This window comes from Nyctibius grandis, chromosome 1 (genome assembly GCF_013368605.1).
Source record: "Nyctibius grandis isolate bNycGra1 chromosome 1, bNycGra1.pri, whole genome shotgun sequence".
In the NCBI taxonomy this organism is placed as follows: Eukaryota; Metazoa; Chordata; class Aves; order Nyctibiiformes; family Nyctibiidae; genus Nyctibius; species Nyctibius grandis.
The window spans coordinates 100733323-100756090 of NC_090658.1; the positions used below are offsets into that span (position 1 = coordinate 100733323).

At 42.6% G+C, this 22768-nt stretch overlaps 1 pseudogene; it reads right to left on the reverse strand.

Annotated features, from left to right (window-relative positions):
- Window positions 1-7247: 7247 nt before the first annotated feature.
- Window positions 7248-22768, reverse strand: part of LOC137661103 (uncharacterized) — a 52014-nt pseudogene continuing 36493 nt past the window's right edge.

Below are 22768 nucleotides of genomic sequence, written 5' to 3' on the forward strand. Positions count from 1 at the left end.
CATATATCGATACATAAAACTATAGAATGTGGTCACAGAATCAATCAGGTTGGAAGAGACCTCTGGGATCATCGAGTCCAACCATTGCCCTGACACCACCATGGCAACTAGACCATGGCACTAGGTGCCATGTCCAGGCTTTTCTTAAACACATCCAGAGATGGTGACTCCACCACCTCCCTGGGCAGCCCATTCCAATGTCTAATAACTCTTTCTGAAAAGAAATTCTTCCTAATGTCCAACCTGAACCTCCCCTGGCAAAGCTTGAGGCTATGTCATCTTGTCTTATCGCTAGTTGCCTGGGAGAAGAGGCCAACTCCCACTTCACTACAACCTCCCTTCAGGTAGTTGTAGACTGCAATGAGGTCACCTCTGAGCTTCCTCTTCTCCAGGCTAAACAACCCCAACTCCCTCAGCCGTTCCTCATAGGTCAGACCCTCCAGACCCTTCACCAGCTTGGTCGCCCTCCTCTGGACTCACTCCAACACCTCAACATCTTTCTTGAAGTGCGGGGCCCAGAACTGAACACAGTATTCAAGGTGCGGCCTCAACAGTGCCAAGTACAGAGGGACAATCACTTCCCTAGACCGGCTGGCTACACTATTCTTAATAGAGGCCAGGATGCCATTGGCCTTCTTGGCCACCTGGGCACACTGCTGGCTCATGTCTAGCCAGCTGTCGATCAGCACCCCCAAGTTTCTTTTCGCCGGGCCGCTTTCTAACCACTCTTCCCCCAGCCTGTAGCGCTGCATGGGGTTGTTGTGGCCCAAGTGTAAGACCCGGCACTTGTTCTTGTTGAACCTCATGCCATTGGTCTTGGCCCATCTATCTAACCTGTCCAGATCCCTCTGTAGGGCCTTTCTACCCTCCAGCAGATCGACACTCCCACCCAGCTTGGTGTCATCTGCAAATTTGCTGAGGGTGCACTCAATCCCTATGTCTAGATCATCTATAAAGATATTGAACAGCACCCGCCCCAGAACTGAGCCCTGGGGAACACTGCTAGTGACCGGCTGCCAGTTGGACTTTGCCCCATTCACCACCACTCTCTGGGCTTGGCCATCCAGCCAGTTTTTAACCCATTGAAGAGTCCATCCATCCAAGCCCCAGGCAGCTAGTTTGTCTAGGAGGATGCTGTGGGAGACAGTGTCGAATGCCTTACTGAAGTCTAGATAGACTACATCCACAGCCCTACCCTCATCTACTAAGCGGGTCACTTGGTCATAAAAGGAGATCAGGTTGGTCAAGCAGGACCTGCCTTTCATGAATCCATGTTGGCTGGCCCCGATGCCCCGATTGTCCTGCATGTGCTGTGTAATGGCACTCAGGATGATCTGTTCCATCACCTTACCTGGCACCGAGGTCAGGCTGACAGGCCTATAGTTCCCTGGATCACCCTTAGAAATTATTTAAATGTATATGAATAGTGAGCAGAAAGCTGAAAGCCAACAACTTCAAATGAGATTGGTTGCTGGAAGATATTTTTAAATATAGATTTAAAATGTTAATGTCTTCATGAAGGAAATTTCTGTAGGTCAAACAAAATAGAATTGAAGTAATGCATTTATTTTTTTAATAGAAGTCATAAAAATATCTGTGAATGGTTAAGTTGTCATTGATATTAGACAGCTTCATTATTGGTTCATTTTTTGGACATGGAAGACTTGTGACTCCTGTTTTCTACCTCTGTTGTTTCTTTCAAGGGAGAAAGACACAATTATGCAGTGCATAATTAATGAAGTTAAATTGAGCAGAACTATTTATTTTACAAATATTGGTTTTATAAATTGACAATTAGTAAAGACTAAATAAGACAAAGACAGTTTGATTTGAAATTGCTATCTGTAAAGTATGCTTATTTATACTCAAATTTAATGGTTGCTGTGAATGTTAATTTTGCTAATTCAGCTTGGAGATAAAGGGCAGTAACCAACCCCATATTAATTTACTAAGGATTAGCAAGAGGAGTGTTGAGAATACTTGAAAGTGATTTTCATGTGAAAGTAAGAATACAAATCAAAAGAAATCAGATATTCCGATGCAATTCTAGTTTCAGCTAATGTTCCTTTACAGACTGAAAATCATCTGAACAAGTAATATAAAATAATTCTTCTACCTTTTTTAAAATTAATGAGGCTGAATTAATTTTTCTAACTCATTTTGAAAAACATTCCTACAAATAGCTATTAAAAGTCAAAATCTAGCATATGTGTATGTTGTAAACCTTAGATGCATCTAATGGAATGTGATTTAAGAGTGTGATTCTGTATTAATTGTGCAAACCTTTTCCATGTCAAAACAATAACTATGTGATTGGTAATAACAATGTCATCATTGTTTATATTTGTTGTTGATTACAGTTGATACTATCACAGCATCTAGAGGTTTCACTCTGGGACAAGGTCATGCATCAAGTCACATCTTACATACCTAATAAAAAGTCTAAAGAAAGTTATACTGATTTGTAGATCCAGAGGTTAATTACTTTGTTTAATCTACAGAAATTGTTACTTTCTCACTGATATGTTGAAGTCCACTAGTCATGCCATGAAAAAAAAAAACCAAGACTTTTTTAGGCCCCTATTTTTTTTCCCATTATTTCAGATAAAAAAAGGTAACCTTGTTTTGAAGGTTTTGGGATTCTCTTGAACAGATGATGGGTTTGGTGACTGGGAGAAAAGCGGATTGCAATATTATATATTGGTTCCCACAAACTAAAGGAAAATGCTTATAAATCCTGCCGCCTTAGTATGCTATTCAGCAGCTTAAGGAAGACAAGATTCCAATCAGAGACTTGCAAAAGAGTGTCATAAACCAAGATCTAAACTTTCTAAATTGAAATATTAACAGAATTTAAGTGCTTGTGTCCAGGTTATCAATCTAGAAAGCTTTCCTTGGAGGGACCTAGAAACCTTAAAATTTTCAGATCTGATTTGCCTAATAGTCTCTCTAGTTCCTGAAGTTAGCCATTTTGTCTATAAAAAAGTACCATTTAGAAACCATAGTTTGACCTCAGTCCTGTTATAGTACAGTTTTTATGCATCATTGCCAAATTCTACTCAAGGACCCTGATCCAAACCAAAACCACGGAGTTGATTAAATATTCAGCTGGTAGGCATGACTACTTTCATTTTAATATGCTAAGAATTAGTGAGTTACTTAGGAAAGGGAAGATTAATAGTATTTCTTAAACATGCAAAAACATGAAACTATGTCTCAGGTGAAGGATGATCATCTAGATAGGTGACTAGAAGAAATTTTAGAAGACCTTTCTTGTCAAAACAGAGCTTTTGTGTAGTGAGAAATGCAAGCCATGTGGCCGTAAAATCAGAAAGCAAACGAGAACTTGACTCTACCTACAACAAAATGAGGCAGGAAGGAAAAGACAAAACTTTCTTTTACACCCTGTGCTCTGAAAATATACGCATTTATTTTATAAGAAAGAAGACAAGGAGATGAACCCAATACTTCTTCCCAGGTCAGCACCCAATACACTAGATAAAAGTGTGTCCCACAAGTAACTCTTTCTGCCTCTCTTTTTTCTACTAACTTTTACTAAAAGATGATTTCAGATTTTTTTGATCATATATTATGAGCTATTTTACAGTGAGAGTACAAAAAAAGAATATGACCATTTGAAACATAATTACACAACATTGTATTATATATATTTAAATCCTTTACTTCAAGTACCATACCAGTATTGCTAAACTCTTACTCAAAGAAGTTGTATCTTACAAATAAGCTCATAATTTTCTCTAGCTTCTGTAGAAAAATATGCTTCTCAGGGTCTGACTACTCCATGTTTTGCATATAAACCCAACCCTGCCCTACCCGTTTTCTACTGCAGGGCCAGCCCCTCTAAAGAGCTGTGGTGGCTTAGCCTCGGGTAAAGGGCTAAACTCCCACCCAGCCGCCCACTCACTCTCCCCTTCAGTGGGATGATGGGAGAAAATAAGAATAACCAGAACAAGAATGTTCGTGGGTTGAGATAAAGACAGGGAGATCGCTTAGTAGTTACTGTTTTGCATAAATCAGACTTGACTTGGGGAGAACTAACTTCATTGAATGGCAATTAATATAAATATTTAATTACTGATTTGGGTAGGGGAAAATAGAAAGGCACACATTAAAACAACACCTTTTGTCTCCCCCTTTCCCAGGCTCAACTTCACTCCTTCACTCCAGACTCCTCTGGGTGGATGGTGGGTTATGGTCAGTACATAGCAATTTTCCTCTGCCTCTCCTTCCTTATATTTTTCCTGTGCTCCAGCACAGCTCTCCACAGGCCACAGTTCCTTCAGGAATATCCATCCGCTCTGGTGCAGGGGCCTCCACAGGCTGCTGTGCCTTGGACCACCTCCTTCTCCTCCTCCTCTGACCTTGGTGTTATCTTTGTTCTTTCTCATTCTTTTCATTCCTTCTACCTCTCTCTTTCTGGCATTTTTTTGCCATTTTATAATATGTCTTCACAGAGGCATCTCCAGCTTGGCAGACAGGCTGAGCTGTGCCCTGCAATGGGCCTGTTGCAGAGCTGATTGGATCCAGCTGTCTGGCATGGGGTAGGCCCTGGCCTCTCCTCACAGAGGCCAGCCCTGCAGCTCACCCTCCACAGCTACCAAAACCTGGTCACCTACACCCAATGTAGTGACATACCTAATCTTACCTCTGCAACTTGCTAGCCTAGGCTACATGTTTCTATAACTTGGCTATACTGCTTTTAGGCTGGTTCTAGATCATATGAGTCTGGCTCAGTATCCAGAAAAACTGAATCTGCAGCAAGAAAATACCATAAGCAAGTGGTCTTCTGCTATTCTCATTATGTGTCCTATTTTACCAACTTTTAAAGGACTGTAAAGAGGATCAGCCCAAGTTTCTTCAATGACAACCAACAGGTTACGTTTTGCGATGGTATTATCTCATGTCTGTTAAGGAATATGGCCTTTATATGAAGTATAAAAAATTAAGAAATTATTTCCCCATTAACACTTAATATAAATAGATATTTGGGGTGATATGGTATATTTTTTAAGCAAAATACTACAAAATAAATTATTTAGCTTTACATTCAGGTTGCAATAGAATAGATACAATTATTTATTAAGTTTTAATCTAATATTTCAATATGCCAAAAGAAAAAGGAAATTAGAACCTTTGTAATAAAACTAATAGTATACTGTTCTAAACTTTCAGTAGCTGAAAACTGACACTGGGGAAAATATTTATATATAGCCTCTAGTTGAAAAAATTAATCATTTTAGCTGGACGCTGATACCTAAAATGGCTGTTGGTGAATGAGCAGTGAGTATGTAGGCTTGTTATATGCAGCAAAAAAAGAGTGAAATTTTATGAAATACCACAGACATTTCATAAGAAATTAAAAGTTACTGAAGGAACCAAAGTAATATATCTATTTTATCTGCAAGCCTCTAAATTACATTTGGATTCTGTGGAATCCACTTTTAACCAAACCTTTTTTTCAATTGCTTCTTTGAATACTAAAATCAAAGAGTGGATGATTTTCATGGATTAATAGGATTGACCTGATTTACAATTCTCTTTCATTATGTCTGCTTTGGGAACTCAATATTTGCAATTTACAGAAGAAGGAAGATTTCAAGCTCCCTTATTTTGTTGATTCTTTAATAGTTCTCAGTTTAATAATGTTTTCCCCTCAAAAGATATTTTTAGAAAGTCTTGTAAATAAGGTATAAACTTCCAATGTATTTAAAATTTCTCTCACTCTAAATAACCTGAGCCTTTGGAAGAGTCTGCAGGTGTGTACTAGACGTCTGCACTACTTTACCCTTAATTCTGCATGGATTTTTTTTCCTTTTCCTTCCTAATTCTAATCTTGGAAAGTAATATTGCCATTTTTTTCCTTTCTTTCTTCTTTGCAGAGTCTCATCTGTCCAACTAGCAAAGTCTATAAAATTTCAGAATTTATTCTGTGAATATGAGCCTATGTTCTTCCAAGTCAGCCCTATCCAGTCACAAGAAATTTCAAAACACTTAATTTTACTATTACTGTGACTTCGTAGGTTTATACCCCCACCACTCCTGAGACATGGAATAAGAGAATAAATCTAGCACGTGAATATATTTCTCCTCATGCAAATTTTGTGCAACCATCAGACAGAAAAGGACAACATACATCTTATTTGTAGCACAGTGTTGCATCTTTCCATCCACCTGCTGTTTCAACTAGTTAACAAAGTCTAATAGGGAATTCTAGGAGATTCAGTTTAACTATCTAAAAGCTATGTATCTCATCCAAACTATTTGTTTCTGTCTAGTTAGTGGAGAAACAGAAGTTCCATTGGAGAAGGAGATTCATATTACTTAACTGTGTATGAGAAAAGCCCCCATATAATACAAAAATGCTTTATTAGTATGAAAGTTACATTATTTTGCATATGCAGTTTCCAACATGGCATAAAGTATTTTGTTCAGTCCTCTGAATGTAAATGTTTATTGTCATTTGAGATACCTTGAGGTATGCAAGACATTTGCATATGACTGGCAGATGAGTGAGTTTTACATGAATGAGATTGTGGTCTTCTGGTGGCGGCTTGGAATCAAGTAAGATATCTTAGAGCATCTTAAATGGCACTACACGTGTTCAGTTGAGTGATTTGAGCCAAGCTTATGATGATAACATAAATAAGATGACAGCAAGAAAGATAGATATAGAAGATGGAAACTTTTAAAGATAGAAATGAGATTATGCTTCTTGTTATACATTTGGAAATGACCTTTCATGACCATGCAATAATCCTTTTTCTAACTGTATCTTCTGTTTACTTCATCAATTGCACTGTAATTATTTAACAACTTCTAAATTAATGCAGGGGTGATAAATAAGAGTTCATTAAAATGCAGACAAGAAGAAAATCACAAAAGAAAGAGATTAAAAGATCCTTTTAGGATGTCTAATCTCTCTCTTTGCTAATGAAGAATTGTTTCTTATTTTTTGCAAATATTCACACATACACTTACAAGTACACATATTCATGTATAATCACAGGCACTTGAGTATTTTGTATTTAATATTACGGTAGTACTTACTCAAATTTTGTTTTGAATGTCCAAAGTAGTGGATTTTCAAGAGCTTTTCCTTCTTTGTCTCAGAAAATAGTTTTTCTGAAAGACTTATTTACAGAATCACAGAATCACAGAATCAATCAGGTTGGAAGAGACCTCTGGGATCATCGAGTCCAACCATTGCCCTGACACCACCATGGCAACTAGACCATGGCACTAAGTGCCATGTCCAGGCTTTTCTTAAACACATGCAGAGATGGTGACTCCACCACCTCCCTGGGCAGCCCATTCCAATGTCTAATGACCCTTTCTGAAAAGAAATGCTTCCTAATGTCCAACCTGAACCTCCCCTGGCGAAGCTTGAGACTGTGTCCTCTTGTCTTATCGCTAGCTGCCTGGGAGAAGAGGCTGACTCCCACTTCACTACAACCTCCCTTCAGGTAGTTGTAGACTGCAATAAGGTCACCTCTGAGCTTCCTCTTCTCCAGGCTAAACAACCCCAGCTCCCTCAGCCGTTCCTCATAGGTCTTATCCTCCAGACCCTTCACCAGCTTGGTCGCCCTCCTCTGGACTCGCTCCAACACCTCAACATCTTTCTTGAAGTGCGGGACCCAGAACTGGACACGGTATTCAAGGTGCGGCCTCACCAGTGCCGAGTACAGAGGGACGGTCACTTCCCTAGATCGGCTGGCTACACTATTCTTAATAGAGGCCAGGATGCCATTGGCCTTCTTGGCCACCTCTTCCTTTCAAAATTTTTAGCTGTTATTCCTAGCAAATCTACAAATTTACATTTCATTAGTGTTTGCAAGTTTTTAATACCTGTCATGATTAAAAACACTTTGCATGGTCCAGTCTTTCCATAGTAATGCACATGGTGTTGCACTACAGTAATGCACTTACTGTAGCCTGCTAAATCTATGTTTCACTATTATTATAAAAACAGTAAAGACTCTGTGCAGACCCAGCAGTGCAGCAGCTCAGTCTCACCTTGGCGTCAGCTGGGTTTGGCTGGTTTAACTCCTGCACTGGGGCCCAGTGACTGCTGCCTCCCCTGATTTTCCTTCATCTCTGGGGGGTGACTGAGGGTGACGTCCTTCTGGAGGCCACTGCTAAGCTGCAGCTGGCAGCCCAGAAGAAGGAAACAGGCTGTGATAAGAAAAACGGACCCAAAGCCAAGGAAGAAGAAATCACCTCCCAGGAATATCACACTCCCAAAATGAAGGCCTTAGGATATAGGTCATCATAATTACCCCCTCCTTTCTTCCTGAGGAAGTGTTGACTTTGGGACTCAGAAGCATACTGGCAGTATAAGCATCAAACAAGTTTGGGGGCACAAGTTGTTTTCTCCTCCCTCCTTCCATTTTCAGGTGATGACGTGGGATGGAATGTTAGGATTCTCTCTATTAATGCCTGGCTATGAGACTGGTGCTACAGGTAGGGCTTTGGGTTCTTTGATAATGGCTGGTTTTATAAGACACCAGGCGTGACTGTAATACATGGGAAAGGTTTATGTCGTAGGGGCAAAAGGGTTCTGGGACAGGAATTAGCAGGGCTCATTCAGAGAGCTTTCAACTAGATTCGAAGGGGGATGGGGTAGTAGCTGGGCTTGCACCACTGGGGCAACGCTCTAGTGTTGAGGTAGACCAGGAGGCCTCCCATCCCCCTGGGGTGAAATCGGTGTGCTCGGCTCGCTCCCTGAAATGCCTGTACACCAATGCACACAGCACGGGGAATAAACAGGAGGAGTTGGAAATCCGTGTTTGGTCGGGGGGCTATGATTTAGTGGCAATCACAGAGACTTGGTGGGACGCCTCGCATGACTGGAATGTGGTCATGGATGGCTATGTCCTGTTCAGGAAAGACAGGCCACTAAGGAGAGGTGGTGGAGTTGCTCTTTATGTGAGTGAGCAGCTAGAATGTATTGAGTTGTATCCAGGGGCGGATCAGGAGCGAGTTGAGAGTTTGTGGGTGCGAATTAAGGGGCAGGCTGGCAGGGGTGATACTGTTGTGGGTGTCTATTACAGGCCACTGGATCAGGATGAGGAGGGTGATGAGGCTTTCTACAGGCAGCTGAGAGCAGTCTCGCAATTACAGGGCCTGGTTGTCATGGGGGATTCCAACTACCCTGATATTTGCTGGGAGGCCTACTCAGCCAGCCATCCTCAGTCCAGGAGGTTCCTCCAGTGCATTGATGATAACTTTCTGATGCAAATGGTGGATGAGCCAACTAGGAGAGGAGCGCTGCTGGATCTTATCCTTACTGACAAAGAGGGTCTGGTTGAAGAGGTGAAGGTTGAGGGCAGCCTTGGTTGTAGCGACCATGAGATGGTAGAGTTCAGGATCTCATGTAGCAGGACCAGAATAGCTAGCAGAATCACAACCCTGGACTTCAGGAGGGCTAACTTTGGCCTTTTCAAGCAATTGCTAGGGGAAATCCCATGGGACAGGGCACTAGAAGGTAAGGGGGCCCAAGATAGTTGGTTAGCGTTCAAGGACTGCTTCTTCCGAGCTCAAGATCAGAGCATCCCAGCAGGTAGGAAGTCAAGGAAGGGTACCAGGAGACCTGCATGGTTAAACAGGGAACTGCTGGGCAACCTCAAGTGGAAGAAGAGGGTGTAGAGATCATGGAAGGAGGGGCTGGCCACTTGGGAGGAATATAAGTCTGTTGTCAGAGGATGTAGGGAGGCAACTAGGAAAGCTAAGGCCTCCTTGGAATTAAACCTTGCAAGAGAGGTCAAGGACAACAGAAAGGGCTTCTTCAAATACATTGCAGGTAAAGCCAACACTAGAGGCAATGTAGGCCCACTGATGAATGAGGTGGGGGCCCTGGAGACAGAGGATAAAAAGAAGGCAGAGTTACTGAATGCCTTCTTTGCCTCTGTCCATACTGCTGGAGGCTGTCCTGAGGAGCCCTGGACCCCTGCGGCCCCAGAAGAAGTCAGGATAGAGGAGGAATCTGTCTTGGTAGATGAGGGCTGGGTCAGGGACCAATTAAGCAATCTGGACGTCCATAAATCCATGGGCCCTGACGGGATGCACCCGCGGGTGCTGAGGGAGCTGGCGGAAGTCATTGCTAGGCCACTCTCCATCATCTTTGCTAAGTCGTGGGCAACGGGAGAGGTGCCTGAAGACTGGAGGAAAGCAAATGTCACTCCAGTCTTCAAAAAGGGCAAGAAGGAGGACCCGGGTAACTATAGACCGGTCAGCCTCACCTCCATCCCCGGAAAGGTGATGGGACAACTTGTTCTTGATGTTGTCTCTAGGCACATCAAGGATAGGGGGATCATTAGGGGCACTCAGCATGGCTTCACCAAGGGGAAGTCATGCTTAACCAACTTGACAGCCTTTTATGAGGACGTAACCCGGTGGATAGATGATGGTAAAGCTGTGGATGTGGTCTATCTTGATTTCAGTAAAGCATTTGACACGGTCTCCCACAGCATCCTCGCAGCTAAACTGAGGAAGTGTGGTCTGGATGATCGGGTAGTGAGGTGGATTGTGAAGTGGCTGAAGGAAAGAAGCCAGAGAGTGGTGGTCAATGGGACAGAGTCCAGTTGGACGTCTGTGTCTAGCGGAGTCCCTCAAGGGTCGGTACTGGGACCAGTTCTATTCAATATATTCATTAATGACTTGGATGAGGGAATAGAGTGCACTGTCAGCAAGTTCGCTGATGACACAAAACTGGGAGGAGTGGCTGACACAACGGAAGGCTGCGCAGCCATTCAGAGGGACCTAGACAGGCTGGAGAGTTGGGCGGGGAGAAATTTAATGAAATATAACAAGAGCAAGTGTAGAGTCCTGCATCTGGGGAAGAACAACCCCATGTATGAGTACAAGCTGGGGACAGACCTGTTAGAGAGCAGCGTAGGGGAAAGGGACCTGGGGGTCCTAGTGGACAACAGGATGACCATGAGCCAGCAGTGTGCCCTTGTGGCCAAGAAGGCCAATGGCATCCTGGGCTGTATTAGAAGGGGTGTGGTTAGCAGGTCGAGAGAGGTTCTCCTCCCCCTCTACTCTGCCCTGGTGAGGCCGCATCTGGAATATTGTGTCCAGTTCTGGGCCCCTCAGTTCAAGAAGGACAGGGAACTGCTAGAGAGAGTCCAGCGCAGAGCCACGAAGATGATTAACGGAGTGGAACATCTCCCTTATGAGGAGAGGCTGAGGGAGCTGGGTCTCTTTAGCTTAGAGGAGACTGAGGGGTGACCTCATTAATGTTTATAAATATGGAAAGGGCAAGTGTCATGAGGATGGAGCCAGGCTCTTCTCAGTGACATCCCTTGACAGGACAAGGGGGAATGGGTGCAAGCTGTAACACAGGAGGTTCCACATAAATATGAGGAAAAACTTCTTTACGGTGAGGGTGACCGAACACTGGAACAGGCTGCCTAGAGAGGTTGTGGAGTCTCCTTCTCTGGAGACATTCAAAAGCCGCCTGGACGCGTTCCTGTGTGATATGGTCTAGGCAATCCTGCTCCGGCAGGGGGATTGGACTAGATGATCTTTTGAGGTCCCTTCCAATCCCTAACATTCTGTGATTCTGTGTGATTCTGTGAAACAAAAGAAAAGCAGTAGATGGTAGAGCATTTGAAGGATTTTCTGTTTAACAGTTTTAAAGGCTTCTCTTTTTAATTAGTCAGTTTGGACTATTCAACTGTTAGAACACTAATTGGTCTAACAATAAATTCTTGACTCTAAATATATGGTGTCTTTCCTTTTGTTTTTAAAAGGATTCTGAATGTCATGCTACAAAATTTGTATGCTTGCTTTTATCTTTTAATATTCTTTGAGCACTATTTTTCTATATGGCATTAATATTATCTGTGCACATGCATATCTGCAAAGTATCCTTGCTAATTGTATTTTTTCTTCCATGTTTTGTCTGTCATATTTATTTGGATTGATAGCTCTTCTTGGCAGAAATTATGATTTACATAGCCAGTAAGACATAGCCATAAACAGTGTAAAAAGTATTTTTTCTAGTATTAAAAGTGCAAATGTCATTTGATCTCTAAGGAATTAATTTGTTACAAAAAAAATATCACTCAGTTTGATTTGCAACTTCAAAAACACTTAATGAAAGGAGGGTTTTTTTGGAGGAGGTGTTTATGTTTTCACTGCTTACTTGATGATTTTAACAGAAATAATTCAAATAAAAAGACTGTACAGTGTATAAAAAAGCTTTACAACAGTAATAATGATAAAGATAATAACAGCTTCAACACAATCATTACACTATTCTTACCAAGATCTTAATAGCTCCTCCAAAGTCATTAACATGATATGCCATGATGACTCAATTTGTACTCGCAGCATATTTATTTTCCCCATCTGCAGCACGAAAACTAGAAGCAATGTAGCTGTTGAGAGTTTTTAAAAATGGTTACTGCTATGACATTTCAACTTCTTCTTAAGGTTAAAATACTTCCTTTTATGTTAACCATTTTCAAAACCACCGAAAACCCAGAAGACAAGAGGGTTCATTTTTAGACACATAACACATTAATACTGAAAGTGTTGTTTACTAAAAGTTTTCAAATTGAAAATTTCCATTCATTTTTGTACCAGCTGAGAAAAATGACAAGACTTTCTTTAGAGCGTGTTCTATGTCTACATTGCAAGACTTCTCAAATGCAAACAGTAAAGTAGCTGTTCTCATAAGCAAATAAACTGATATACAATGAAATCTAACTTTCTTGGGGACAAGTAGTTAACAATTCTAAAATACTATTTTACTTTTTTACCCCTAAAGTAATGTTTCCAGGAAAATAAATTGAAAACAACTCCAAATTCCACTAGCAGCTACCTAAAAAGGGCTCCAAAGCAAATCATTTCTTGAAAGAAACAATACTAAAATCTAATTGGAAGTACATCTCTGTTTGTTTTGTCATTTAATATTTCTATCAGTGAAAACCTGTCAAAACCCTAAAAAGCAGAACTGAGTATTTATCTTTTGCCTTTCATAAGAGAGGGGAAAAAAGGAAAGGAGCAGAAATCAGGAATAAAACAGCTGGATGTTGGGAAGAAGTAATTACATTTTGCTTTGTCCTGAAATATCTAGAATATAAATCTGTGAGAAGCTTTTGGCAAGCATGTGATCTTTGATTTTTCCTTATTAATTTGAAATTAATTCCATTTTCATTGATGCCTGTAAGAAAGAACACAAAGGCAAAGCAAGACACTGAGATATTAAAAAAAACAGGATCTCTGCTGGATCGTGCTAAGGTCTATCCACTCTAGCACTGCCCTGCAGCAGTAGTAACAAGAAGGAAGAGAGGAGGAAGAAGGCTGGCCTTCCCTGCTTTCTGCCTCCTCCCAGTGGCCTCCCACCCTGGCTGCCTAGGATGTCCACTTCCCACACTTCTCTTCTTGCATAACCTTTCCTCTCCTTCATCCCTTTCCCCTGGGACAGGGCAAGGGAGAAGAGGTTCATCATTGCACTACATCGCTGCTGCAATCCTTACTGCTCTACCACCTACACAGCCACATTTTACAATGCCCTGGCACCACTGATACCTACACCTATGCTACCAGGCAAAACCCCCTAGACTGTAACCTTTCACCATCTCACACAAGAGCTTTTCCTTGAAGATGAAACATGCCACCATGCCCACACTTTGTGCTGCGGGGCTCTTGGAGACTCCTGTTCTGTGGATGAAGTCCAGCCTGGAGCAGGCTAAGGCTTCAGGACAACTGGCAGCTCTTTATCATTAACTTGAGAGTTCTTCTCACAATGACTCTAATCTGGCCAACTTTTACAAGGTATCCTGGTTTTGCGGGGATAAAATTTATAGAATCACTTTTCTGTTACATTTTGGTTCAGTTTGTGGCCAGCTGTGGTATGGTGATCAAGGCCATTAGCAGTTAAATCCAGGGCAGCTGACCCAGGCTGACCCACAGGTGTATTCTGTGACATTAATGTCAGGTTCACTATAAATGGGAAAGCTTGCTGAGGATGGGTGGGGTTTGGGTTTTGTTTTGTTTTTTTTTGTTTTGTTTTGTTTTGTTTATTTTTTTTCCTCTCCTTTCTTTCTTTCTCTGCTCTCTTCTCTCCTTCCCTCTTTTTCTCTTACTTCTCTCTTCTCAGCACTTGCTATCCATGGAGCAACTAGCCACCACTCTGTGGGCTGAGTATAATTTTGTGTCTTTGGCATTAGCACTGATATTGGTTTCCTTATTTTATTAAATCTGTTTAAATTTTGACCCCCAAGTCTCCCTCCTTTTCCCAGTTCCCATTCTCAGTCAGGGAAGGGACACTGAGTGACAGAACTGCTTATTGGTTAGCCCTGGGTGTGGGCTAAATGAAGACAGAAGTTCTTCCTCAAAACCTTCAAGCTATCTGCAGTGGCCATGGAGGAAGACCTGCTGGCAGAATCTCTGCTGCATAGGCCCCACCTTCCTCTGTGGAGACCTCACCCATGTGCAGGAGGATGATCCTCGAGGGCACCACAGAAACTGGAGACTTTATTCACTTACCTTGCTTATGGTACAGCATGGCACTCCCAAGATGTTACCCATCTTTCCTGGCTAGGAGGGCTGCCTTGCATCCCACAGTCACGTTCTATCTTGAGCATGTGGGTGGGCACCCTCTGCTTCTCCCTCAGCCCAGGCTCTGCAGCACTCAGGTTGCTGTTTGCGACCTCCTGGCACGCCACTCCTGTAGGCAGCATGTCCTTCCTCTGGCCCAGAAACACCTCCCTCAGAAATGTCACTACACACTCACTTCTGTCCATTGTGCTTTCTTGCCCTTGTGTGTCATCACAAGAGGAGGATGAGAAACTTACTGGGCCAGTTTGTGCTCCCACACAGTTTCTGATCCTGCCAGATAATACAGGAGGGATGAGTGCAGTGCTGTTCACAGCATGTTTCACAGGCACCCCCAGTTCAGAGAGGGATTTCTCCAAAGAAAGGAAGACCCTAGAGCACTTTTGCAGTCGGTGGGCCAGGCCTCAATACCTGTCCTCAGCCCTCTAGCACTCCTGCTGAGGTTCTGGCTGCACTTCTCCCTTCAGCCTTGTATCCTCCCTGGCGGCTCCCTGGGGTCAGGGCCTGGGAGCAGAGGGAGGTCCCCAGGGGTCCATCAGAGAAGGGCCTGGTAGCCATGCCTATCCCACTGCCCCAGACAGGGGCAGGGCAGCTGGGGGACACCAGCCCTAGGCACTAGGCACCTCCTTAGGGGCAGGACAGGTCAAGGCCAGGCCAGGAGGTCAGCCCTCATGTGGGGTCAGGATCAGCCCTGAGGGGGGGAACCAGGGCCAAATGCAGCCTGGGGACACCCTGGATAAGACTAATCAGGGACAGTAAGGTCTAGTAGTGTGTTGTGGGCCCTGACACCTGTTTCTAGTCCTTAGGACATTTATTCTTTTCTTCCTCACCACCCCCCACTCCACCCCTCCACAGTCCCTGCAATTACTAGGTCTTGTCTGTATTTTCTCCTCAGTCTAACCCCCTTCCTTTTGGGGCAAAAGAGAGCAGTGGTTTTGTCATTAATAGAATAGCGCTCATTTGGTCCAAAACCGTTGATGGGGAAAAAAACCCTTCAAAAACAGTCGTCACAAAAAGACATTTAAGAGAGAGTTTAAGAACTAAAGATGCGTATATGGTACTGCCCAGCATCCTCTGCCAGCATTCAGCCAATTAAATCTCAAGACCTCAAGGACATCCTGCACCATAGGTTATAGATATATATTTCATAACCACAAGTGGATTTGCATAGACTCTGGTAATCTCCTTTTAGCCTATCTAAGCAATTAAAACCCATTATTCAGAGGTAAGTAATGTCACAGTTTAATTTCAAGTGATACGAAGAACTTTTTTAAATTCTCTCACCCATTTTTTTGTTGTCTCCTAGTGTTTATACTGGAAAAGAGAGAAAACAATTATCTCTATCATCTCCCCACAACAATCCTGATTTTTTTTGTTGTTGTTTCATATCACTCATCCCTTTTCTAGACCAAATATTCTTATGTTACTTAACCATTCCTTAACCTAAATCCATTATATGCCTTTGATCATACTTGTCAGCTTTTCTGAAACTTTGCATTTCAACTGTATCCTTCCAGAGCTGGAGAAAACCCTACTGTACAACATATTTAGAGATGGGAAAACTATGGATTTTTACAGTGGAACAACAATGTTTTTGTTTTGATCTCTTACTGATTTACTTGTTTTTATTACTACTTTAATACTTGCTTTGCTTTTTTGATTGCTGCTAAGCACTGAGTTGACATCTTCATGAATTATCTACCATTCTTCAAGTTCTCTTTTCTGATTGATAAAGATTAGCACAGAGTTCCTCATTTTACGCATGAAGTTAGAGTTGTTTCTTTTTTTATTTGTATTGCTGTACCATAGTAACTTTGTGCAGTCTATCACAAATAGCTAGCATTTCTGAATAAACTATTCAGAACAGTGTTTTTTATATCGGGCAATAAAATTGCAAAATTCTCATTAATTTAACAGCTTCAGGAGTTTACCTGGATGTTTGAAACTAACAGACATTAAAATAAGTTAAGCATCCACATTGAAATGTTCACAGGCAAAGGAGAGCTCTATCAGCACAGTTCAGTCTGATTTGATAGGCAGGTAGGGATAGTTGAGATGCCCTGGGGTATCCCTTCTGGCTCTGAGTTATTAGTCCAGAAAGACACACATCTCTCTTCAACCCCGTGTCATAACTATCAAGATAAGTCAGAGACTGAGGGACAGAGCAAATGACAATAGGTATTTTTTAGGCAGCTGAATCATACCTGAGATCAAATATGTCGTCTCAACAAGAAATGGGATTTTCTTACTGTCTTGTAACATATCAGTCAAAATGAGAGGCAACTTTTTTATGTGAATGTATAAAGTCAATCCAGCATAGTAAAAGGCCCAGCTTCTTTCCCAGGATTTGAACACTTATCACCTCACAGTTTTAAAGCTAAATCCTGTCCTATTATAATTGAATCTATTACAACCTTGTTCTATTGTAATTAGAGTTATAATTGACTTTCCTTCCTGATTGTCTGAATGTACCTCAGTAGTCCGAATAAATCATTACTCCACTAATCATTAAATCTATGTATTTTTATGACCTGTGCAGTAAATGAGCTGTGCCTCTCACATACTTTTATTCTCTCATGCTCCCCACTAGGTGTCAGAAGATTACTTAGGGCCAAAGATCCACTGGACTTCAAAATGTTTGTCTTTTGTAGGATTTAGTAGTATGATTAGTAGTATTAATGCTGTTTTCAAGTGTTATTCTGCCTGCAGCTTTGCGTGTGGAGGACGTGCTGGAGCGGGGCAGCAAGGGAAGGGATTGGGGTTGGAGCAATAGTGCAGCCTGGCAAATCCTTGAGGAGGGCAACTGTAGCCCAGAAGTGAATGTTTAAGGCTGAAAAATGAAACCAGCTTATCTGTCACAAAACTACAACTGAATCCCTAGCAAACATTGTGAAGGAGAGAAAGCCCGGCATAAGATGGTATAGAATTTTGGATTAAAAACAAGTATTGCAAACAATAATAACAAAAAAACAGAAAACTGTCCTTTTGACCAGGGACCGTGTACAAAATAGTCACCTCTTTTAATGATGTATGATAAAATTTCCTGCAACCCTTATGAAAGACCAGTATTTCATAAATTTAAAACCAAAAAATTTAAAAATATTAGATTATTTCCTACATACACAGTAAGCATATAGTTTAATTTTGTATTACAAATATACATAATATGCATGTCCTTAAAATCAATATATTATAACATGAGGTCTCTGATTTAGAGATAAGCCAAAAGTCCACTTGTGAATAGAAATGTTCTCATAGAGTAAAAAAAGAACACCAGTTAACCTGAAGAGCCACATTCAGACAATCAAGGTGAAACATAAGACAGAAAATTAATTATTCTTATAGATTTTTTTATTTTTCAAAAACTTTAATACAAAAATATGTGGAAATGCTACATAAAAGGCATACCCAATTCTAAGCATGCAAAATTCAGATTTGCTACAATATAATGCTGCCTACCATGAAACCGTGTGACTGGTCAAATGATTTGTGTAAAATGGAGGGTGCTATACCTTATCTATTAAACTTTATCAAGTAGAGAAAGAAAACACTGCTTGACATTATAATAGCAATAGCAGGCTTGTAGAGTTATATTTCCTGTTTTAATCACAGAACAAGAGAGAAGATAGATAGCACCTTGTTCCTTGATGACATTCCACTTAACAAGCTGTCATGGAGGCACCCACAAAATAGACAGGGCAGGTATTCAAAATAAGATTTATTCTAATAAAAATTAATTAGCACTCCAACAAAGAATAGTAAACCACAAGTTCAGATGCCAGGCGAGAATAATACTACACAGCCAACATAAGAATCCTAAATTTTCACAAACAATCCTTTAGAATGAAGATGCAAAATAGGCAATCACTCAACCATAAAATGAAGGCTCTCAATCCCAGGGAAGTTAACTTGAGCAACTCCAGGCCTGCTAGTGACAGATGAGGTACACTTGTCTCAAAGGAGGAAAAGGATATTTACACAGGAGTTAGCAGGGCTCATCGTAAGTGCAGGGGAAAGGGATAAAACCAGGCTCACTAGAGATATAAGCCTGGGGCGGCACACCAATGCTTGTGGGACGTTGTGCTAGAGACATCTTTCTGTCTGGCATCTCAGTGGAGGTAGGGGATGGAGATCCCTGTAGCAGCAAAGATGCAAGTGTTATTTATACATTAGAAACCACAGAAGTGCCTGAGAACAGTCACATAAGAATTAGGACTTTTCCCCCAGAAAAGGTGACAGGATCAATAGCCCAACCGAAGTGCATCTGCACCAGTGCATGCAGTATGGGCAACAAATAGGAGGAGCTGGAAGCCATTGTGCAGAGGAAAACTATGATACAGTTGCTGTCAATCACAGAAAGATGGTGGGATGGATGACTCACAGAATCACAGAATCACAGAATCACAGAATGTTAGGGATTGGAAGGGACCTCGAAAGATCATCTAGTCCAATCCCCCTGCCGGAGCAGGATTACCTAGACCATATCACACAGGAACGCGTCCAGGCGGCTTTTGAATGTCTCCAGAGAAGGAGACTCCACAACCTCTCTGGGCAGCCTGTTCCAGTGTTCGGTCACCCTCACCGTAAAGAAGTTTTTCCTCATATTTATGTGGAACCTCCTGTGTTCCAGCTTGTACCCATTGCCCCTTGTCCTGTCAAGGGATGTCACTGAGAAGAGCCTGGCTCCATCCTCATGACACTTGCCCTTTACATATTTATAAACATTAATGAGGTCGCTCCTCAGTCACCTCTTCTCCAAGCTAAAGAGACCCAGCTCCCTCAGCCTCTCCTCATAAGGGAGATGTTCCACTCCCTTAATCATCTTTGTGGCTCTGCGCTGGACTCTCTCTAGCAGTTCCCTGTCCTTCTTGAACTGAGGGGCCCAGAACTGGACACAATATTCCAGATGCGGCCTCACCAGGGCAGAGTAGAGGGGGAGGAGAACCTCTCTCGACCTGCTGACCACACCCCTTCTAATACACCTCAGGATGCCATTGGCCTTCTTGGCCACAAGGGCACACTGCTGGCTCATGGTCATCCTGCTGTCCACTAGGACCCCCAGGTACCTTTCCCCTACGCTGGTCTCCAACAGGTCTGTCCCCAGCTTGTACTCATACATGGGGTTGTTCTTGCCCAGATGCAGGACTCTACACTTGCCCTTGTTATATTTCATTAAATTTCTCCCTGCCCAACTCTCCAGCCTGTCCAGGTCTCTCTGAATGGCTGTGCAGCCTTCCGTTGTGTCAGCCACTCCTCCCCGTTTGGTGTCACCAGCGAACTTGCTGACAGTGCACTCTATTCCCTCATCCAAGTCATTAATGAATATATTGAATAGCACTGGTGAGGAGAAGGAACACGCCTCCACAAAATCCAATGTGAATCAAAGTGAAGACATTTATTAAGCATAAGCTGTCCCTTTTATACATTTTTACTTTCCCTGGCTGTAAGCATGTGCATTGCTATTCGTTAATATTACTAAACATACTCTTCTTTGATGTGTTGATTGGTCACTGCTCTGCCACTGGTCCTTCCTTAATTGGCTCCATCAGTTCTTGTTTCTTCTCCTCCGTGTTCGGCTCCCACCGGCTACTCCCTCAATTCTTGTTTGCTCAGCTGCTGTTTTTCCTCATCTCTCGAAGGTCGGCTTGTTGACACTAGCTACATGAATCTTCTCACGCAGCTAGGCCTTCACTCCATACTCTCATACTTCTGGCTCATTACATGACCATTCTGCTCCAAAAACCCCTCTACAATTCCCCCTTTCTTTTCTTGAGCCAGAAAGGCCGTGTTTATTGTCCGCTGCAGGGCCCTTTGCAAGCAGGAGAATAAACACGGTAATACAAGGATGATAATACAAATCACAAACAATCCCATCAATAGCATTTTAATCAATCCGACCAGCCACCCTCCAATTCCCAAATTACCCAACCAGTCATCCAGGAACCCATGCTGTTCCCGTATTTTCTGTGTGGCATCCATGAGCTCTTTGATCTGCTTATGAATTGACCTGGAATGATCGTTCAGATCCATGCAACACATCCCATCAAACTCCTGACATCCGTGACCGTGCACTAATAATAAAAAATCTATAGCAGCTCTATTTTGTAAGGTAGCATGTCGGATACTATCTACATCATTGGCTAATGTTCCTAAAATTCTAGAAGTTTGATCAGCTCTTTTTGCAACCCAGCAAGCTAAATTTCGCAATTGTGTTAGTCCTTGTGCAGCAGCCACACCCGGTGCAAAAATAGAAGAAAGAACTACTTTGGTCCTAGACCATAGTTCTACCTCATCTTTACATTCTTTCCCTAAGGTAGTGACACTTCTTTTAATCTTGTGTAGGTTAGTGTGATTTAATATGACCTTTCGTGTAGGCATTAGTAAGCTTAATTTACCTATGGTACACGGACCTCCCAGTTTTTTACTGGGCAGCCCTGGCCAAGCCCTATCTCCACAAATTAGGAATAAACCTTCTGGTAATTTTCTAGGCATGGCCAAATCCGGTGCTGGCTCTGTTCGACTACGCCCTACGTTTGCACACCAGATAGATTCATTTTGCCACAATGGATTACTGGGTGTGACATTTTGTAATCTCTTTATGTCGTTCTGATAAATGTTTGATCCTTCTGTGTAATTGAAAAACACACAGGATTCTGCCTGTAAAGTTCCTAGGATGTCAAGTTCTTGGGGCTCTAAGGGACTGACAGGCAAGCTATCGTCCCATAAATCCCAATGTTCGCCACATTTCATTGCATTCTCACAGAGGCTCTGTTTCAGCACATTCAACCCTGCCACTATCTCCTTACTTTCAGATCTGTTTAAGGGGACCCCCACTAGAAATGTATGAAAGGGTTGTTCAGGCTGAGCTAAGGAGGCACAAAACTGCGTCTGGTTCAAGCTCCGCATCAGAGTCACCCAAACGTTGTGACTCCCCTTCCATGGTGTAGGTGGAAGGACTATCGGTTGATGACCTTTTGTCAGGTCCAGGATCCAAAGCAGGCTTAACACAGAAAAAACAACCCCGTGCTTCATTATGACTGCGCCTTTTGCTCCCTTTTCTATACCTCCCACGCAAACCTTTTTTCACACTTCCCGCAGTCAGGGCACTGGATCTCTCGAGAGGTCAGTGTTCCGAGGCAGATCCTGAGTTGGCTCCTGTAGTTCAGGTTGTTTTTGTAGCCACGGCTTCACCCACTTAGCTGGTACGCATTTGGCTCCTGTATCTGTAACGACACATGCATACCCTCGACCCAACGTTATTAATTTCATTGGACCTTCCCACACACCAGTCACCCCATTTTTTACCATCACTTTGGCTTGTTCCTGTTCTTTCTGAAAAGCCTCCATACCTCCCTTTAACCCTGCACCATGTTTTACTGCTGGAGGTACAGAGTAGTCCTGTGGCAAGCGTAAAAAGTTTAGTACATCAAGCGCTTTACACAACCTGTCAGGAGGAGATAGCCCTGGCTCTCCCCCTTTTTGTTTTTGTAAAAGGTGTTTCAGAGTTTGATTCATGCGCTCCACAATAGCTTGTCCCGTTGGTGAATGTGGGACACCTGTTACATGTGTTATACCCCACAGTTGGAAAAAGTCCTGTGTGGCACGTGCCACATAACCTGGGCCATTGTCCGTTTTAATCGTCTGTGGAATGCCCAGGGCTGCAATAGCAGAACGCATGTGTCGTTGAACGTGTTTGCTGGATTCGCCTGTTCGTGCTGTAGCCCAGGTAGCAAGGGAGAAACAGTCAACACTCACGTGGACATATTTCAGCCGTCCAAATTCGGGGATGTGTGTTACATCCATTTGCCATATCTCCAACGGTCCAGTACCGCGGGGGTTGACACCAGGTGCTAAACCACCCCCAAGATGTTGACAGTCTGGGCAGGACTGGACTATCCCACGTGCATCTGCACTGCGTAGCCCAAACTGACGCCGCAGTACCTTAGCAGATTGATGGAAAAAGGCATGGGATCGTTGTGCTTGAGCGAAGCGATCAATTGAAGGCGCAGCCCAGGCAGGTGCGACAAGTTTGTCTGCCCGAGCATTGCCTTCAGCTAAGCCTTCCAGGAGTCCTGTGTGACTACGGATATGTGTGATGAAATATGGATGCAGTCGCTCTGTCAGCAAAAGCCATAATTCATGAAAAAGTTGGTATAGTTGTTCATTAGCTATCTCTTTG